The 18,735-nt window shown below is 38.9% G+C and overlaps 2 long non-coding RNA genes across 3 annotated transcripts; both read right to left on the minus strand.

The window, feature by feature from the left end:
* Window positions 1–3,277: 3,277 nt before the first annotated feature.
* On the minus strand, window positions 3,278–7,672 carry LOC145459686 (uncharacterized). The gene is made up of 3 exons (XR_013921538.1): window positions 6,730–7,672; window positions 5,998–6,123; window positions 3,278–3,630 (listed from the first exon to the last, which is right to left on the minus strand). It is a non-coding gene; the product is annotated as an uncharacterized LOC145459686 (long non-coding RNA).
* Window positions 7,673–8,205: 533 nt separating this feature from the next.
* On the minus strand, window positions 8,206–18,567 carry LOC145459684 (uncharacterized). 2 transcript variants are annotated; one of them, XR_013921537.1, is made up of 4 exons: window positions 17,897–18,567; window positions 16,574–16,745; window positions 13,218–13,660; window positions 8,206–9,403 (listed from the first exon to the last, which is right to left on the minus strand). It is a non-coding gene; the product is annotated as an uncharacterized LOC145459684 (long non-coding RNA). The 2 variants fall into 2 exon arrangements; XR_013921536.1 differs by lacking the exon at window positions 8,206–9,403 and having other exon boundaries at window positions 11,205–13,337; window positions 13,502–13,660; window positions 17,897–18,566.
* Between the last annotated feature and the right edge of the window lie 168 nt (window positions 18,568–18,735).

Below are 18,735 nucleotides of genomic sequence, written 5' to 3' on the forward strand. Positions count from 1 at the left end.
GTAGTTGAAGTATAGTAATAATTCTTATGGTTACCGCACTTGTAACGATTCACGGCCATAACTGGAATAATTAGAATGATGTAACTTTCAAATTGTCATGCATTTTGCTACAACATTGTTCTCAATTTTCAAGGTGCTGACCATTGGAGAAAGAATCACCCTTAAGCCGGGAATTCACGATCCGTAAACGTGGCCGACTGTTTCTCTCCTCGAGAGGAACGAAGAGAAAAAAGGAGCTGAAATAGCTAGAGTGTGACAAGTCGCGTCCATTCGCTGTAATGCGTATTTCCTTCCGCGAAGCGCGAAGTAGTAGGTGGGAGAACTAATGGGGTCTTGGTTAGCGCTTATATAAGGTTGACTCCAGCGCTGTATTTGCTAAATGTTGCGGTGAAATAGGGGTGGCGTCATTTGGTATCAATATTGACTATTAAAAGACCATTTGTTAGTGGTCATGGATCTGTTCGGCCAGTGTGCAGTAATTTCTGATGGTCTCTTCCCGGGCTTCTGTTCTCTAACCCCTCATGATTGTTATTCTGCTTCTAGTAAGACTGTCCATCCTAATGTTTTATCGTTTCATTTGCCGGAGGTTTCGCTCGCTGCTAGGTCAATTACTTTCCTGGCTGAGTATCACTACAGCCTCGGAAACTGCACTAATTCTCATTTTAATGTCTTGCTGGTTATCTTGCTGTCAATTCTAATAATTTGTTAATGTCTATAATACCAGTGCCGCCACTCAAATGTTTTGTTCTCAGTACACAATAATATTGTTAGGTATTCAGCTTTCCGGGCAGAGTATCATTCCACTTTCTAGACTTGAGTATATATCTCTCCAACTAGCTGCCAAATAACTGATTCATTTGGATTGTTGAATTGATCATTTTTGACAGAATGTGAAGGAATTTTAGTCAAGAATTCCTATTGTGCTAGTGGCTGTTTTCAAAGATTGCTGAAGTAGTCATTGTTGATCTTGATAATCACGTAGAAGTGGCGATTGAAGTCAGTTGTCTAGTCAAGAATTCTTTTTGTGTTAGTGGCTGTTTTCAAAGATTGCTGAAGTAGTCATTGTTGATCTTGATAATCAAGTAGAAGTGGCGATTGAAGTCAATTCTCTAGTCATATAATAATAAAAAATATAATAAAAAAAACTTGAGAACTTAGGTGGAATTAGTCCAGAATCAAATCCATTTTAGTAAGTATGGGTGAAAAAAAATGTAGGAGTCATTCGTTACTCGCTACCTCTGCCGTTTTCGCAGTACGAATGTCTTAGCTATTAATCGTCATTTTCATTTTATTTCTGTAGGGAGTTGAAAAGAAAACGCCAGAGGGATTATCCTCATCAGACGATGAAACCTGATTTTACTGACTGTTCTCAGTTTCATTCATTGCTACTTGGCATTCGTCCGTTTCATTTTTTACACAGGCATTATTTACTTGCCAATTCGTTTAGAATTAAATTACCGCAAATGTGATTAATATATGTAGTAGATAATGTGGTGTGTGTGTTGTGTACGCAGCCATGATCAGGTTATGCCCAGTGGTTGAAAACAGGTTATTATATCAGGATCTTCTTCTAATGTAGGATCTACATTCTACTCACCATGTTTAAAGGCTGTAGCATCTGCATAATATTTACATTATTGAAGGACATTGAAAATACATTGAATTGAGTCGACACAAGATCAACGACAGCCGCCTTTTTCAAATGTATTCATCTGATAAGTTAACGAATTATGTAATACGGGGCTACCATATTTTGGGAACCTGAATAGAGGACACTTTTTACGAAATTCCAGACTTACAACAGGACTCTCCAAAGATCCGCCGGACCCTTACTTCAGTACTGATTTCATATATCTCAGTATCAATATCTTCTGAACAAGAGCTCATACAACATGTTTTTTGGAAAGTATTTACACAATTATGGCATAATTTTACAACTTGGATAAACACCTTTTGGTTTAAATGCAACGCTAATCACTGGTCATAGCAAGCATCGAAACAAGGTATCGTTCTACTAATGCGCTTCGACGAGGTTGAACAGTGCCGGTCATAAAGTCACATTTTTGCTGCATGACTGCTGGTGATGGGTAGGGATGGGCAAAATGACTGGAGTATTCGAGTAATTTTAATGATTCGAGTCGTGTAGTAAGAGATGTTATTTCGAGTGTTGAAATTACGCACTCCTTCCCACCAAGAGTTAATTATAGTTTCGAAACCTTTTAAACCAATGGTTCCCAACGTGGGCGATATCGCCCACGTTGCGAATGGACAAAGGGGGCGAACATGGCGAAAGGGGCGATGACGCGTTAAAACGGCTATATTGGTGTCAAGTCGGAGGAATGACCTTTTTTTTTAGTCAACCCATGATATTTTGGTTGCAAAAGTATAAAATTCGACATCGAGCCGGAAAGTTTACCTTTTATTTTTTAGTCAACCCGCCGGTGATTCCAGTCTGTATGCTCATTTTTCGGTTCACAAAATTTGGGGGGCGATGATTGGTGTTGAACTTGAAAAGGGGACGATGGTTCGAAAAAGGTTGCGAACCACTGTTTTAAACGTTGATTTGTCGTATCACACTGTACAAAACACGTAGTAGGCTGCTACGCAAGTTAGACGTGACCGGAAAGAACATATCTGTGAAGTAGTGATCCCGCCCTTGTCCAATTAATCATTGCGGTCGCATAAAGGTACATAATTGCCACTTTCCGCATCATTCACAGTTGTGAAGTCAAAATGAATAATTGTAGTATCTACTCGAAGCCTGATACTCGATTCAGAATTGAATCACTCATATGTTCGATTTTGCACAACCCCTGTCATATGCTTCAACTTGATATTGACATTTAACGTGACCATTTCGATAACATCCTTTCCCGCATACACGACATCAATGGTTTTCGGCATCTCCACAGAACATTACTAAACCACGATCTGACATATAGATATCTAACATGCCGAAACATGAAACACAGTTTTCTCAGCTTGTTCTTTTTATGTCATCCTCTGCTACTTTTAACTCATTGTAGGCTTACCGTACATGCATTTATTTACATGTTCGAGACCAGGTTTAGATTGCAATAATACGCAAATTATTTTGACGCCTTCCCATATTTCAAGTCTAGCACAACCATCCCTAGTTCAGAAATGATTAGTCAACGGAACTAGGCATTTCAAACGGAATGCCAACTAAAAAAAGTAGCCCGCTCCTACCTTAGTGTCACACAGTAGAATTTGGACTTGACTCATTGGTGGATTGCAAATGACTGGACTCGACTCGACTCAAAACTACAAAAGTGAGATGGACTTGTGACTTGGTTACAACCCAGATGAAAAGACAATCAGGGCAAAGCTTTTTAGTGATTTAATTTGCTAATTTATATGAATACATTGCAGAAGTCAATTACACAATCACACGAAGCTGCAAAAAGCGTATCTCTAGTCATGTTCTGAAGTAGAGTCTTCAAAGATGAGTCTTTGCAAGACACAATCTGCGTATCGTAGGCGAGCACCGAGACTACGATTGCACCCATATTTTTGCAGCAGTTCCAATTTCTAGGTTCTGAAGTTATGTTACTGATCGCTACAAGTCACGGCTCCCATCAGAGGACACAGAATGAGTTTGGTGTGGTCCTGGATGATAGAAAAATACATGAAAGAACACGGCAGGTGACCAAATATAAGTCACTTTGTATATTTATAATCAACTATAAGTATACGTAGCTGGCGGCGAAAGTAATCGGTGATGCTACTCATGTAGAAGCAACTTCGTAAATCTATAATCAGCTACAAGTAGTAGTAACAACATAAATATATACTCAGTTACGGGCAAAAGTACTCCCGATTCTACACAACAGTATTGTAAGCTAAACATAAACAGAACATCTTACTTTTAATACTTTGAATTTTGTAAAGTATAATATCACTTTTATAAGTGATATTGTCATAACAACTGAGAAAATGTGGCCGATGTATCGTGGCAATTGAACATATTTTCGTAAACTGCATCTATTAGTAATTTCATCAGTCAGTTTGTGTAAGTCGCAAAGATGAATCTTGCAATTTCGTATGTAACCAACTCCGATCAGGATGTGACGTCTTGACCAAATCTACTATTCAAAACAACCTCTCAAATCTTCCTTTGCTACTTCTGCTTGAAGTGGCTTCTGGAAGTCCTGGGAATTGTTACTCCCTCTCTTGATCGAGTAGAAGTAGTATAAAGGTATCCAATGGGAGGTGACATTTTGGTATTACTTGAAAGGTAAAAAGGTACTTCCAGTTTCACGAAGTACTTAAGTAGGTTTTGCCTACCTGCATTACTGCTTAAAGTAGTTATAATTTTAAACTACTTCTACTTGCCAGGTTTCAGTTTTCCTCCCTTGGAGCATCGTTACTCAGTAAATCAAATTACCTTCTGGGTCAGTCCATCCCAAATCAACTAAATTTTTTACCAAAGATAACCCTATGGTCTTCAATTTCAGTCAGATTGCACTCAAACGGAGACAATCATAGCCTGATCAAAAGAAACCTAATTTTATCAAAATCGGATAGGTCGTTTGAATTTTATCGCAGTTTGAAAAATAGCACTTTTTGCGTTCATTGAACCATGTCGAAATGTCTTTTCCCGAGACCTTATTTTGGAATCGTCATAAAATGGGCTGGGATGGAGTTTTCTTGGGTGAATCAATGTTTTTATGACTGCAGTTGAGCGAACTTTGAATATGAACAAGAATTTGCTGGATTTACCACAAGGTTATGGGTCAAATGTATCGAGAGAGTAGGGACCTCAATGAAATCAGTCATGCGTCACACAATTTTCCATGCCGATTTGCGAAAAAAGGTATACTTCGATTTTGTTAAGCGAGGTATCATATGAAAACTGTTGATGTCTAGAATTCATTCCTATCGTGCTCATAAGTGATTTAGCTTTCATTATTGTTTGTACACGAGTATTTAGTTACCTGGCTTTTCAAGTGCTAATCGCTCCTTTTTTGCAAATTGTTCCGACTAGTTTATTCCAAATCCATGACTGTGCAACGTGCATTCTCACTCAATATAGATGAGATCTCATGCAGGAAAGCAATTGACTGATGGAGTGGTACATAACTGTCATATACCGCAAGGATCTAAGCAGTTTTATAGCCTGAAAACTATGATCATGCTATTTCCCCTGTGTTTAAAGGTATTTTGGGTGGTATAATTTATACAGCTGCTCGGTTTTTGATAGATTACGCGTTTACGACCATTACTTGATTAAGTAGCCTATATATAGTCGCTAGCACTATCCATTTCATTCCCTGGTACAAGTGATATCAGACATTTAATCATCTCAGTCAAAAATCTGAATACGGAGACAGCCGACGGAGTGCCTAGTTCTATAATTTACACAACATTTGACTCTAACATCTCAGAGTAACCAATATATATAGACAGTCAAGGTAAAGTGATCAGTAGAAGGACAACCTTCGTGCTACAATCTGATTCCCAGGCACTGTTTAAGACCTAGTAGCCGAAGTAACATTGTCATCACAATATTTAGGGATATTCTTAAAAATATTTTCTCAAGCTGAGAACTGTTCAAAGTTATGGTACTTGTAATTTCAGCGTGAAAATGGCTACTTCTACTTGTAATTGAGTTATTACTTCTAGTAACGAAGCTACATTGACTACTTGACCACCTGTGTTACTTGATCGATCAAAATTTCGGAATAGTGTTATTGGCCCAAATTCGTTTTTTTTAACTACTCGAGTAGCACTTTTTAGCTACTTCTACTTCCGTGCAACCGTTTTCCGTTTGCATACAAAACTAGGCCAAAGATCCTTACTATCTACTTGTAGTTAAGTAGTAACGCTCACAACTTCACTCAAACAGTCGCAATATGTCTCGCGACACAAATTGACTTTGACGTCCCTGATTTATAGTGATTTGCAATTGCAAACATCTATGAATTGATAAATTCTCAAAATATTTTCTTGTACCAAATAAATTTACTAACTTACAAAATGAGCAGTTGATGTTTGTTTAGATTCAGCGCAATGTCATTTCTCGCACGAAAGCACGTTCTGAGGAAGGACACACGACAATACTCATCACATTCGTGTGGTGCGATCGATCGATGCACAGTCCTGAAATAGGGTTACAAACATGTGATAGAATATCTATGTGCATTAATTACATATTTAATAATTCCTAATACATGGCAATGATGAAGAGAAAGTTTGTCAACCAGAGCTTATCATAATAATCAGCGTAGCTGCCCGAACTTCAGAAAGTGATGTCTACGACATGACAAAACTACTTCATGAAGTAAAAAATGAATGCCTAGAATGTAATGCAAGTATTACTTTCAAAAAAGTAGATTCAGTCGAGGGTTCGCGTATTTTAGCAATTCATCAAGGCCGGGTGCTTTTAAAATGGCAAGATTTATAATCTATTCCCGAGTGATGCATCGTAAGTTAACTAACGACACTACGAATAGGCTAATTCAAAAATACATGCGGAGGTAATTCTGCCTCGTTCGCACGACAATCTACTGATGAAAGTGAGAGACACGTTACCAAAAACTACTTCCTACTTTTCAAATTCTCAAGTGCGTAAAGTAAGCACTTTCGTTCCCAAAAAAACTACCAAGTACAAGTAAATGTCATTTAAAATCAGACCGATTGAGTAAGTAATGTGACCTTGTATCAGCTTTGTATCGCTTCAAATCACAATGAAATTATTCGATCAACCTTGATCAAAATGCTCGTGCATGTAGTTGATGAAATACTTGAGGTTAGTATCTGGGTTAGCGGATTCGGGTATGGCTGAAGTGTGCAGTAAGGCTCCCTCATATCTCTGTCGATTTCTGCAATTGTTCGTCGTTAGCGTACGGAAGTATTCGCATGCAATCGTTGAAAAATACACCGTTGTACAAAGCTGGAAGCCTGGAATTTGTATTTTGCAGTTATTTGAAGGGCTATTATCCTAAGGAAAATAATAAAATACAAATGCGAGCAGCGAAATACCAAGTCGCATTAAAAAACAGATACAACGTATCATAATATTGCAGTGGCTTTGATACAAGTTCTCGGTCGGTAGTTATTATTAGCGTGTAGAAGTCTCTAGGCAAGATGACCACCGGAATCCAACAACTAAAAAAATTTCAGATTATCCAAGTGATAGAATTAGAACGGCAGTTTAGTTATTCCAATTAGCTAAGAATTAACTGCTGAATTTGCGAATTCTACAAAATTGAATTTAATTCCTGACAGGGTTGTAATCAATGTTCCATCTAAGCTGTGCGTTGTGCACAATTCTGACACGGCCCTGCGCACAGAAAGTCTAAGCAGCGCACAAAAAAGCCGATTCATTGAGAACGACTCGAACCGAGTCATATGACTATGAGAGTTGGACGGCCAAGACAGTAATTTCATTGCAACTTCGAAGAATAGTGAAGTTACCACATTATTGGATCCTGATGCTTGGAAATTTTTACCAGAAACTGTCAAGACTGAGGAAAATTACTATATTATGAATGCAAGTCATTCTATATCACTCGAACATATTTGAAAAAAGTCGGTTGAACCGGATTGAACTGAAAATTAAACACGATAACTTGAATTTGGACTCGAGTCATAATACCATGACTCTGACTCGGCCCTCTGTTCGCTGTTCAATCGGTGGTGAATTAAGAATGACTCCACTTGACTCGAGTCAAAACTATAAAAGTGAGATTGACTTGCGACTTGGCTCCAACTCTGCATAGTACATACGCCATACGTTTCCATATTCAAAATTCTTAAAACAAGTCAGTCGGTCGGCCAAAAATTTCCCAGTTATATTTAATGTGATGTGAAAGTAGCGTTATATTTTTTGTGTTCACATAAATGTTGCCTACATTGTACACATTTGAGCTTTTCATATCACTGATGGTTATTATGATCTCATAAACCTCATACTCGAAGACTGATACTCGATTCAGAGATAAATCACTCAGGACCTCCATTCCAACCCTAATCATAACCTTATGATATAATAATAAAAAAAACTCAATGTTGAAACTTGGCTCCAGTTGACGCATTGTGATAATATGGTGGTGATAAGGCGGTCGGTAGTTGTTCAGGAATGCTGCCTTTCAAAAAGTGGCCAAGGCACAAATACTTCAAGGAAGGTCGTCGAGATGGGTAGTGGTCAACATGCTAGAAAGAAAACCACGGAAGGTCAGTGTTAGGAACATGTCACTACCCTTGGGTCACGAGTCATATTGACTCACTACACATTTTGACTCGAGTCAAGTCGAGTTCACGATTTTTGGAGGCAAGTCCAGTCACTCGATATTTGAATGTGACTCAGTCACAGATAGAACATACCTTTTGATAAGATCACAAGCTGCAGTCGATATATCTTGCGGAAAATGGTACACACTCTCTTCAATATTAGAGGTTTTCCTGCAACGCTGGCCTTCAGACGGTATCTTACCGACCAACAATGTATACCTAGGGTAAAACAAAAACAGGCATCGACTTACCAAGAGGGATTTTTCGACACCTAGCTAATTCTAGTTGTCTAACTAGACTAATTAGAACAAAATGTCGGTCACCTAATTCTAATCTAATGAATGAAATGTTTCCATGCTCTCATTTGAATTCTAACATAATATTTGCTTTTGCTGTAAATGCTACAGTAGAGCTTTATTTACGGAACTAACCAAGCTTGGTGTACAGACATTTGCTATTCTCATCATTAGAATGTTCTATGATTTGAGATCAACTTGATTCATTGTTCAAGTCATCGCGAATTTAGCAATTCTAATCTAATTAAGAAAAAAACTTAGCTTAGCAATCATTCTAATTCGACTCTAATTCCGAAAAGCTGAAGATTTATCATTGAGAATCATAGTTTAGATAATTTCCACTGAGGTAGGCTGTATACCTTGATTGGTCATATCGCATACGTCTTGATCGACCCACGGCATTGTTACAAAGTTTAATGGAATGGGTGTGGTGGCAAACGAAAAATTATCTATAATGTGATGCAAAAGAGGCATTATAGTGTTTGTGGTTTCATGAAAGGTACATAGTTGAACTTTCAAAATCATTCATGTCACGACGTTATAATAATGATAGTCGAATATTTGAAGCCTAATTCTCGGTACAGAATCAAATCAATTAGGTAATCGATCTAGCACAGCCCTACACTAAAGATCCTTGTGACTCTTGATGTTGAGTCATACTTACATAACACAACCCAGTGTCAAGCTGTCCACTTCAAAAATGTGCCCCTTCTTGCCGAGAACTTCTGGGACAATATAATTGGGTATGTCACGAAAAGTATTCTTTGCTTGGCTGTCACAGTCGACCTTGGTAGCTTGGTCAAGATATCCGATATTTATTTTGTGTTGTTGTTTAGGAACCGGTTATCTAGCTGTCAATGCAAATTATTATGTTTAATATGTATAGCCTGCAGCAGACTTGTACAAACTACCAATTTAGTTTGTTGATGGCAAACCTATACCATTGCTTTTTTGTGCAATTTCTAGTTCGAGTCCGTTTAAAAAGCGAGTAGTTCCAGTTTTAGTTGTGAATGTAAATATATTTTAGTTGCCGAACCACCAGCGAGCACGTGTCGTGAACCTATACCAGTTTTCTGTTGTGTGATGTTCTTGCACCCATTGCTAGATCAAAGTCATCACTACTAACAGTGTCGAAGCCAGTGGTGAGAATAGGGGTCAAAACCCCTCTCACTTTAAACTAGAATTTCGTATCCATTATTTCTTAGCTCATCCACAATAAAGTAATCTGTATACATTAGCGATTATTAGGTCTTTACGTTCGAGTCTGTCGCAAGAATTTAATGATCATTAGTTCTAGTACTAGCTGTTACAAGTTGCGAAAAGTAAGCAGCTCTAGTTCCAGTTGCGAGTCTACAGAAACAAGTGATTCTAGCTCTATTTTTTGTTCTAGTTACGAATTTTAAAAAATCAGTAGTTTTAGTCCTAGTAGCGGCTTTAGAAAAGTGGGTTATTGTAGTTATAGTTGCGAGTTTGCAAAAGCGAGTAGTTCTATTTCTAGTACGCATCAGACATGGGGTGATTACTTCATGAATGTAATCGATTGCGATTACGATTACTTCTGAATCACGCGATTACGATTACGATTACGATTACAGCAAAATCGGGAAGTAGTCGATTACGATTACGATTACATTTGAAAACTAATCACGATTACTCACGATTACATTTATTTTGCATGGTAGTAGTTATATTGGAAGACAATACATGGATTGCGCTGGAAAGGCCCAATGATATAACAACTGTCTTTAAAAACGATGGGACATTTCCTTGTTACGTCATAATGTACCCATAGCCCATTTTATAGAGGACGGTTTATCGCACCCAATGATTTGCATTCTTGCCATGTCCATGACTGCCGCACCCCCAATTCCCCAATAGGGTGGGGAGTGTGGTTGGAGGGGACTCAAAAGTATTTTGTAAACCAACATAAATTATAGAGTATTTTCGAGAGATTTCATTAACTTCGAATTTCTCTTTGAGCTTTGCGATTTAAATGTCTCTAGATAGCTTGATTTCGAAATATATGTACGTCTCCCCCTCAAGAAATAAAGCATGCATATTGCATAATTCATAGATATAGGCATTTAGGTGCCAGTCAATACCGCTCCTCGACACATCAAAAGACTTATGCAGTTTCGGCCAACATGAGACTTCACGAAGTGTGCTATTAAAAAGACATTGGCCAAAACTTAGCGTATGTGTCCATTTGTTAGTAGCCGCGCCGAGTGGGCGTGACTAGCAGTCCATTCCTTCCAATCCGAGCCCACGATGCAAATGCCACCTGGGCACCCACGGAGCATTAGTTAGACATGGCAATTTGTGTGTGGGTCTCACGCAAGTTTTTCTGTTAGTCTGTTGTTTGGGCCACTACTTTTGGCTATATATCAGACCGGAGGTCACGAATTAACAACATACAATACATTAATTATTGCAATATACCAGATGTTATAATTATGAATTACGCCCCCCCCCCTTAGGGCGCTGAGATAGGATTAAAAACTCAATATAATGCAATTACCAATACTATTGACGAAATTAAATCGTCAACTTCAAATTGACTACCCTATGGGGGCCCAATACCAAAGTTTGGTTGGGGGACGCTTTTGCTGTTTTGATCCTGATTCTAGCTACAACCAACGCTAACATGGTATATAAGCCGATGGCTATGGTGGCAAGTCCAAATGTTCAGTAAAGAATTGTGAAATAGTGATTGGCGCCCGTTTTGAGTAGAATAATATGAGAATAACAGAAAGAGAACATAAAATTCTGCCTTCAACTTAATGCAGATAATGTAATGCAAGCTGCCATTGCGAGAAACGGCAAAACAACGGCCCAGTTATGATACATATCAGCAGCTGTTGATTTTAATGCTTCGTTGTGGAAACCGTAATGTTTGATTTGACGAGTACAAAATTTTAAACCTTTGTCTGCTGTATGTTCGTACCATATAGGTCTACTGCTCGCCAAGCAGCAACGGTGAAACTGCACTTAACTCAAGAATTAGAACCATTACATTCTATAGTTTAACTAAGCATAACCAAACATCAACACAAAAGTTGCTATTTTAACTTAGGCAGAGAGGTGATTATGATTAATTATCCTGATGCGAGGTAGTGGCGTCTGAAATGTATTGATAAACCGATATACAGCACGGTGGGTTTCTTACAATCACATTAATGTACATCGAATATCTATTTACTATGTGTTGACACTTCCTACGCAAAGACGAGCAAAGCTAATAGGCTACCTCTGACGTAATAATGAGCAGTGGCATTTAAAAATCAGACGTTTGTGCTCTCAATAACTGGTATATTATCTCTTCCTTGTTCACGAGTGTTCAGTTTATGTCACAGTCCTTGTACAAATAAAAAGTAATCGTTCTTTCACAAAGAAATCGATTAAATATGGGAAGTAGTCGATTACGATTACGATTACTTCGGAATTTTTTCGAATGTAATCGATTGCGATTACGATTACTTGAAAATGCTGTAATCGTCGTAATCGATTACGATTACTAATCGCGATTACCCCATGTCTGGTACGCATATTGAAAAGAATCCAGTCGTTTGCACTAGTCCAGAGGTTCTCAGCCATTGTTTGGCTGTGGCCCATTTTCCTGTTTTAAAATGTTCTGTGACCCACCTCTGATAAAGTCATATTGCATTTCAATGTGTGGTAGGCTAAACGCCGCCAATATGGCTATTTCTCTAAAATATACGCATTTTTCTTTCATTATTGTTCATATTTAAATGTCGATCCGAGGGAACATGAAATCCCGCGAAGCGCGACGAAAAATTTCAAGGTAAATAAATCTACAAAAGACAACCAACAGAATATTTATTAGCAACTTAAAGCTCTCCCAATTGTGGGTTAAGGGTGCAAAAGTTACGGCCCTGCAATATCGTATAACTCTTGTATACATCTTCTGTTCGACTCAAGTCACGAAACCCAATGATCCACTCCCCGCATTCACTGTGTGATTGGGGGTTTAATTCCACTTTGATGGCGAATACTATGCCCATTATGGGCCCACTTCAAACAATTCTTTGATAAAAGGGATACTACAGAGAAGTGGATAATTTTTTTTCATATGCTTGTAATACAATGTAGGCCTGTCTAGTATATGTCTTGTCTTGTACCTTTTGAAGTTGCAATGTAATAACATTAATTCCAATGATACCACCAATTCATGTTACTCTTACATTATGTATAATGATTTCAAGGCCGGACATTTTTAGACCGACTCCAAAGATTAATGTGCTGTACCAACTCCTCAGTCCATTATGACCCTGTCGGAATACTTGGATATTTCAGCATTAACTTTCAGTTATTATATATTCGAATTTATTTTCGTTGCTGTTGGCCGGAGGTTGTCATAGCTCGGGGAACAAAAGCCACCGTATCCCCTCCCGTTTCGACTTGTACATTCGTGACTCCATACGTGCCACTAAGTCTAATCAGAGTCGGATGGAAAACTTTATGTAGCATAGGTATATTAACATCAATATATTTTTTTAATATGAACAAAAAAATGCCACCAAACTTTCACGAATTCTACAATTTTTGAAATAGATCTGTGGCCCACCCAATTTACTCCTATCCCTTGAGAACCCCTCCACCCTTGAGAACCCCTGCACTAGTCTGATGCCATGCAACCAAAGTTACATTGATATCCGTGAATGATGTTGAATCCTGGCGATGAACAACTTCAGCGGAATCTTTTGCAAGTAATAACGAATCTGGTCCCATGGTGGTACGCCTTCTTTTGAAAACTTCCTTCAGCTACTGCCAACAAAGATCAATGTAATTGGATTTGATGGATTGACAATATTATTTGTTGGGAACTTTTAAATCAGTGGTTCTCATCCTGTTTGAGCTAGCAGGCTGGCCAAATTTGACAACTAACTTTGAAGACCGGTAAATAAATCAGAGATTACATAAATACCAACCTATATTTATAGCAGACTGCAATGTTGGATGAGTATCGATCAATTTCTCGAGTTGAGCTTCCAATCTTAGCATATGAAAGTCCGACGATTCGTTCCAGCATATGATGGTGGCATCTTGCTCGTCACATATGTGCTTCTGTGTCTCTATATTAGTAGCACCTGTCAAGTAAAGAAATAATACCATACCATGCCCTGAATGATTCGAGTCGAGTAATGAGAGATGATATTTTTGAGCACGGAAATGGCACATTCCTTCCTAGTCAACAAAAATGATAGTTTTGGTAGCACCGTCCACTAGGTTGTTCAAAAGAAACTTTTTTCAGATTTCGAGGATTCACTGATTAAATTGTTAGGTTGCCTAAAAAAGGCTGCATCCCAAATTTGGCTCAATTCCAACCAGCCGCAGCCGCGGCAGAGCCAATCAAAATGTCTACAAAAACGATGTAAAGAAATTTGACACACTTCCAATCCTGTAGATCAGGGGTTCTCAACTTCTCTTGTACAACGGGCCGCAATTTTACAAATGAAGACGCTGCGGGCCGCAGAATAATAATATCATGTATTTGCGGGCTACTATTAAATTCAGGCTACTATAGCCTATTTACCAGTCGTATACTGGCATTTAGTACATTTTCATGCATTCAGGGGCATTAATGGACAGCGTTCGTAAGTTTACAGTGGCTGTTTTTTTTGTGAGAATATGTATCTTCCAGCGGTACAAGTAAATCCCCATATAGAGCCTGCATTGCATTCGTTTCTAAGTAGATAGATATATGCACCCCAAACCCTTCCAACAGAGAACTGAACTCCCTGTTTCAATGCGTGAGTGAGCAAGTATGAAATTACGGCCACTCTTTCGTAACAGAGGCCATTATCATGACTTTCAGCTCTCAGTGATATGAGAAGAAGTCTGGTGTTCGGGGTCATTTCTGAGCAACCAATCCACCCTTCTCCTTTCCTTCCATGGCTGATGGAGCCCTGCACCAATAGTTACAGGAGTCCGCTTTGTAAATTTGTTGTTTTTCGCATTTCCTCTGCAAATATGTCTACTCTGATAAAATGCACCCAGATAATTAGCTATGCCATGTCTGTGGAGTCGGCGGATTCGTCCAATGCTAGGCTAAAGTAGTCTACGCCGCAACGTGGTTCAGAAATGCGATACAAGATCGACTGGAATTGTTGTTACTATTCTGGACACGGTTGAATCAGACAACTGTAGCTTCGGGTCATGATGTCCTCGCTGCTAAGTTCGGGAAACAGCGAATATTCGCACAGTAAATTGAAATCTTATTGAAATCACACCTTTTCTAGCAGATTTCTTTGGTTTAACGATATTCTGAGCAATTTTGAACAATGCGTCTGTAACGTCGCTGCCAATTTTAACAATGCCAGAAATATGAATTGCTGGGCTTGCCACCAGGCTAGCATCGTTTTCTCTAAGATCAGGCGATATCTGAAACTCCAGAAGAAACAGGCGTGCAGGTACAGGCGTGGTATCATTTTAAGCTTCGACGCTTCGTTACGATAACTGTTCTTTGACAAATGTGACACATCGGTTTGCAATTTATATCTGGGAAAGCAAATTCATTGCTCAACGCAGAGTTACAAACCCAGCTTTCGACGTTCTCGTTCCTAGTACTTATTTCTGCTCAAACCATTCACGGTGTGTGAAACACTTTTTAAAAGTGTTCTACGCAGCGGGATTATCTTGAAGCAGAGTGCAGCCGAATACCGATTCAAAACAATTTCAATCTAAACTTCAGCATTGGTCTATATATCATGATGCCAGAACACATCAAAGAATGAGTAATCAAACGAAACAGACAGTGCGATAAGAAAGCTAAGTAGCTAAATTAATATGTAACAATTCTGTGCCAGTAATTGCTTCCGTAATGAAAGATGTAGCGGGCCGCAAAAGAAACGTCTGCGGGCCGCATGCGGCCCGCGGGTTGAGAGCCCCTGCTGTAGATGCAAAGTGCTTCGAGTTTTTCATCAATAATTCTGGGACTACCCACCATCAATGCTATTTTTGCAAATCCAAAACTCACGACCGCAACAACTTCCCATCTACCGTTTGGGAATGAGGAAAAATTGTTATGCATCATTCATTTAGACCAGTGGTTCCCAACCTTTTTCGACCGATCGCCCCCTTTTCAAGGTCAACACCGATCATCGCCCCCCAAATTTTGTGCACCGATAATTGGGCATACAGAGTGTAATCACCGGCGGGGAAATAACGTTTTTTCTCTCCAAATTGCTAGATGGATGACTAAAAAAAAAAAAAAAAAAAGGTCAGCCGTTTTGACGCGTCATCGCCCCCTTCGCTATTTTCGCCCCCCATCGCCCCCTTTGTCCATTTTCGCCCCCCTATCGCCCCCTTCGTCATTTTCGCCCCCTAGATCGCCAAATCGCCCACGTTGGGAACCACTGATTTAGACAAATTAACAATTCCGTAGAGTTAACTGTAATATTTTAAATTTTACTTATATCTTTTTTTTTAATAAATTTGAATAATTCAATTGGCTCTGCCGCGGCTTCGGCTGGTTGGAATTGAGCCAAATCTGGGTTGCAGCCTTTTTAGGCAACCTAATAATTTATTCAGTGAATACCCGGAGTCCAAAAAGGTTTATTTTTGAACAAACCTCCTGTCCACTGTGGCAGCCTTGAATCAAACGTCGATTGATCGTATGACAGCAAACTGAACATATAGTACGAAGCTACGCACGTTAATGGAAGTGAATATTCAGTTAAGTATTAATCTACCCACAGTATTGCAATAAAGTGCAATCAACTAGGTGTGGCCGTAAAAATATAAAATCACCTTCAATGTGATGCATATCTAAGAACTGGCATTATATTCTTTGTGGTCGCGCAAGAGGTACATATCTGCACTTTCCATATCATCCATACTGTTATGACGTCACACTGAGTGACACTCGGATGCTCGACTATAAGCCTAATACTGGATTCAGAATCAAATCACTCGGGTGCTCGAATTCTCCCAGTCCTACCCCTAAGACCCTAGCGATTCCCGTGTAATAAACTTACACATGAACGTTCTTATATACTCACAAAACACAGCCCAACGACCAGGTTTCCACATCGAAACGGTGCTCATTCTTTCCGAGAACTTCCGAGGCAATACAGTTGGGGGTGTCACGAAAAGAATTTTTTGTTTGGCCGTCAAAGTCGACTTTGGCAGCCAGGATGAAAACTCGCCGAATTCTTCAAACTTCACCTCCGTCTTGTTCAGGAATATCTTGTCAGCACAACTTTCATATTAAATTACTCAGGTATACGGATTTGTACAAACTACCAATCCAGGTAGTTGATGGTCAACAAACTACTGCCATTTTGAGGAGTTCGGATTTTAGTTGCGTAGTAAAAAACTAAAAGCAAGTTGTTCTAGTTGCAGTTGCGGATCTTGAATAGCGAGTGATTCTACTTGAAGTTGTGCATTTAAAAAAATGTAGTTGCCGACAACTAGAAAATGCGTGTCGTCGTGATACCGGTGGTCTGTTGCATGATATTTTTGCAGCCTTTGCTAGCTCAGAGCAGGGTTGTAACCAAGTCACAAGTCAATCTCACTTTTATAGTTTTGACTCAAGTCGAGTCATTTTCAATTCACCAACGATTCAAGTCAGCTATTAAACAGTCGAGTCCGAGTCATAGCGTTTTGACTCGAGTCCGAGTCCAAGTCATTATGTTCACTGTTCAGTAATCATTCCAATCGGTTTTAAAGCACTTTTTCCCACTCTCCTCGAGTGATATAGAATGGCTGGCATTTCTAATATCGTTATTTTCCTCAGTTTAACAGTTTCTGGTCTTATTTTCAAGTATCAGGTCTGATATACCAAATACCCTCATGTGGCGATTCAACTATTCTTCGAAGGTACAGTGACAGTCTTAGCCTCGAGTCACCAAATGAGCGGGACTTGAGTTTGTCTCGAGTTTAGTTATGACGCCAAACAGTGGTATGGGCAGTGTTAAGTTTTGAATGTCGAAAGCAATCCAGTCTCAATCTTGAAATCCCGTCAATTTGAGATGCCAGTCTCATCTTTGTTGTTTCTCATCTCAATTGTAATTAGGAACCAAACAATCATTAGTGAGTTGTGTATTAGTTAGTTAGTGGCGGATTTTCAATGGTTGTTGGTTCAAGTAGAGAATTTGGACAACTGGGCAATTCTTGTTCCTGTTGCGCATGTTGAAAATCCAGTAGTTTGTCCAAGTCCACTTTAGAGAGCTTGTAGCGCCAACAATCATTTTTCGTTAGAGGTACATAATGTGCATAAATTTATCTCCGAATTAGCAAACCAATAATCAGTCGGCTCTGGTTCTGACATAGTTTTTGAAGATTATTTACGAAAGCACTACCGGTACTGCATACAATGTTACCTTGTTATCTCTGTGGATGATTTTACAATCACGAAACCGAACAACACCAAGTCTCTGGTTCTGTGATGGCGTATCTTCTTTGTAGTTTCTATCGGTGACTGACAACAGAACTATAAGGTACCGTAGTTGTTCCGCTGGAACGAGAAAAACAATATTATTTGTTGGGTAGTAATTCTCAACCTTTTTGAGTTAGAGGGACGGCCAAATTTGACAACCGTTTTTGCAGACCGGTGCACCTTCCAAACTATAAACTTCATTTAATGCTTGCTTTTTGATACTGAACGTGTAGTAAATAGGGCTGGGTAAAATAGAGTATTTGAGTGATTATATTATGAATCGAGTCGTGAGTTTGAGTCACTCATGTTAACATCACAGTAACACCACAAAGAATGTAATGCCGATTCTAGATACATTATAAAGATTTTTTTTGGCGTTCTTATGACCATACCTATTCATCGTACTATGGGACAATGCTTTAGGTGTGTCCCTGTGTCCCGACTTCACAGAAATGTTATTTTCAATAACGCGAGTAGCTTTGTACTACATGTTTCGTACGCTGCGATACGATCAATCGAGGTTTACAGAATTTGCAATATGTAAAACACATTTTTCCAAATTAGATTAGAATCACAATTACCTAGTTTGGAAAATAAATCATGTTCATATCACGATATCACGATTCCTGTTAAATGACGACACCTATTTTCTATATAGCGCTTGGGCAAATAATATCTTTTTAAATGCACAAACCTGGAACTAGAAGTGTAGCAATTTTCAAAATATGCAACTGAAACTTGAACTACTGAAAGGTGAAAACCGTCAGCTAACCAGATTGGTGA

Source organism: Botryllus schlosseri, unplaced genomic scaffold (assembly GCF_051294905.1).
Source record: "Botryllus schlosseri isolate E-star unplaced genomic scaffold, Bs_hap1 Bs17a, whole genome shotgun sequence".
Classification (NCBI taxonomy): domain Eukaryota; kingdom Metazoa; phylum Chordata; class Ascidiacea; order Stolidobranchia; family Styelidae; genus Botryllus; species Botryllus schlosseri.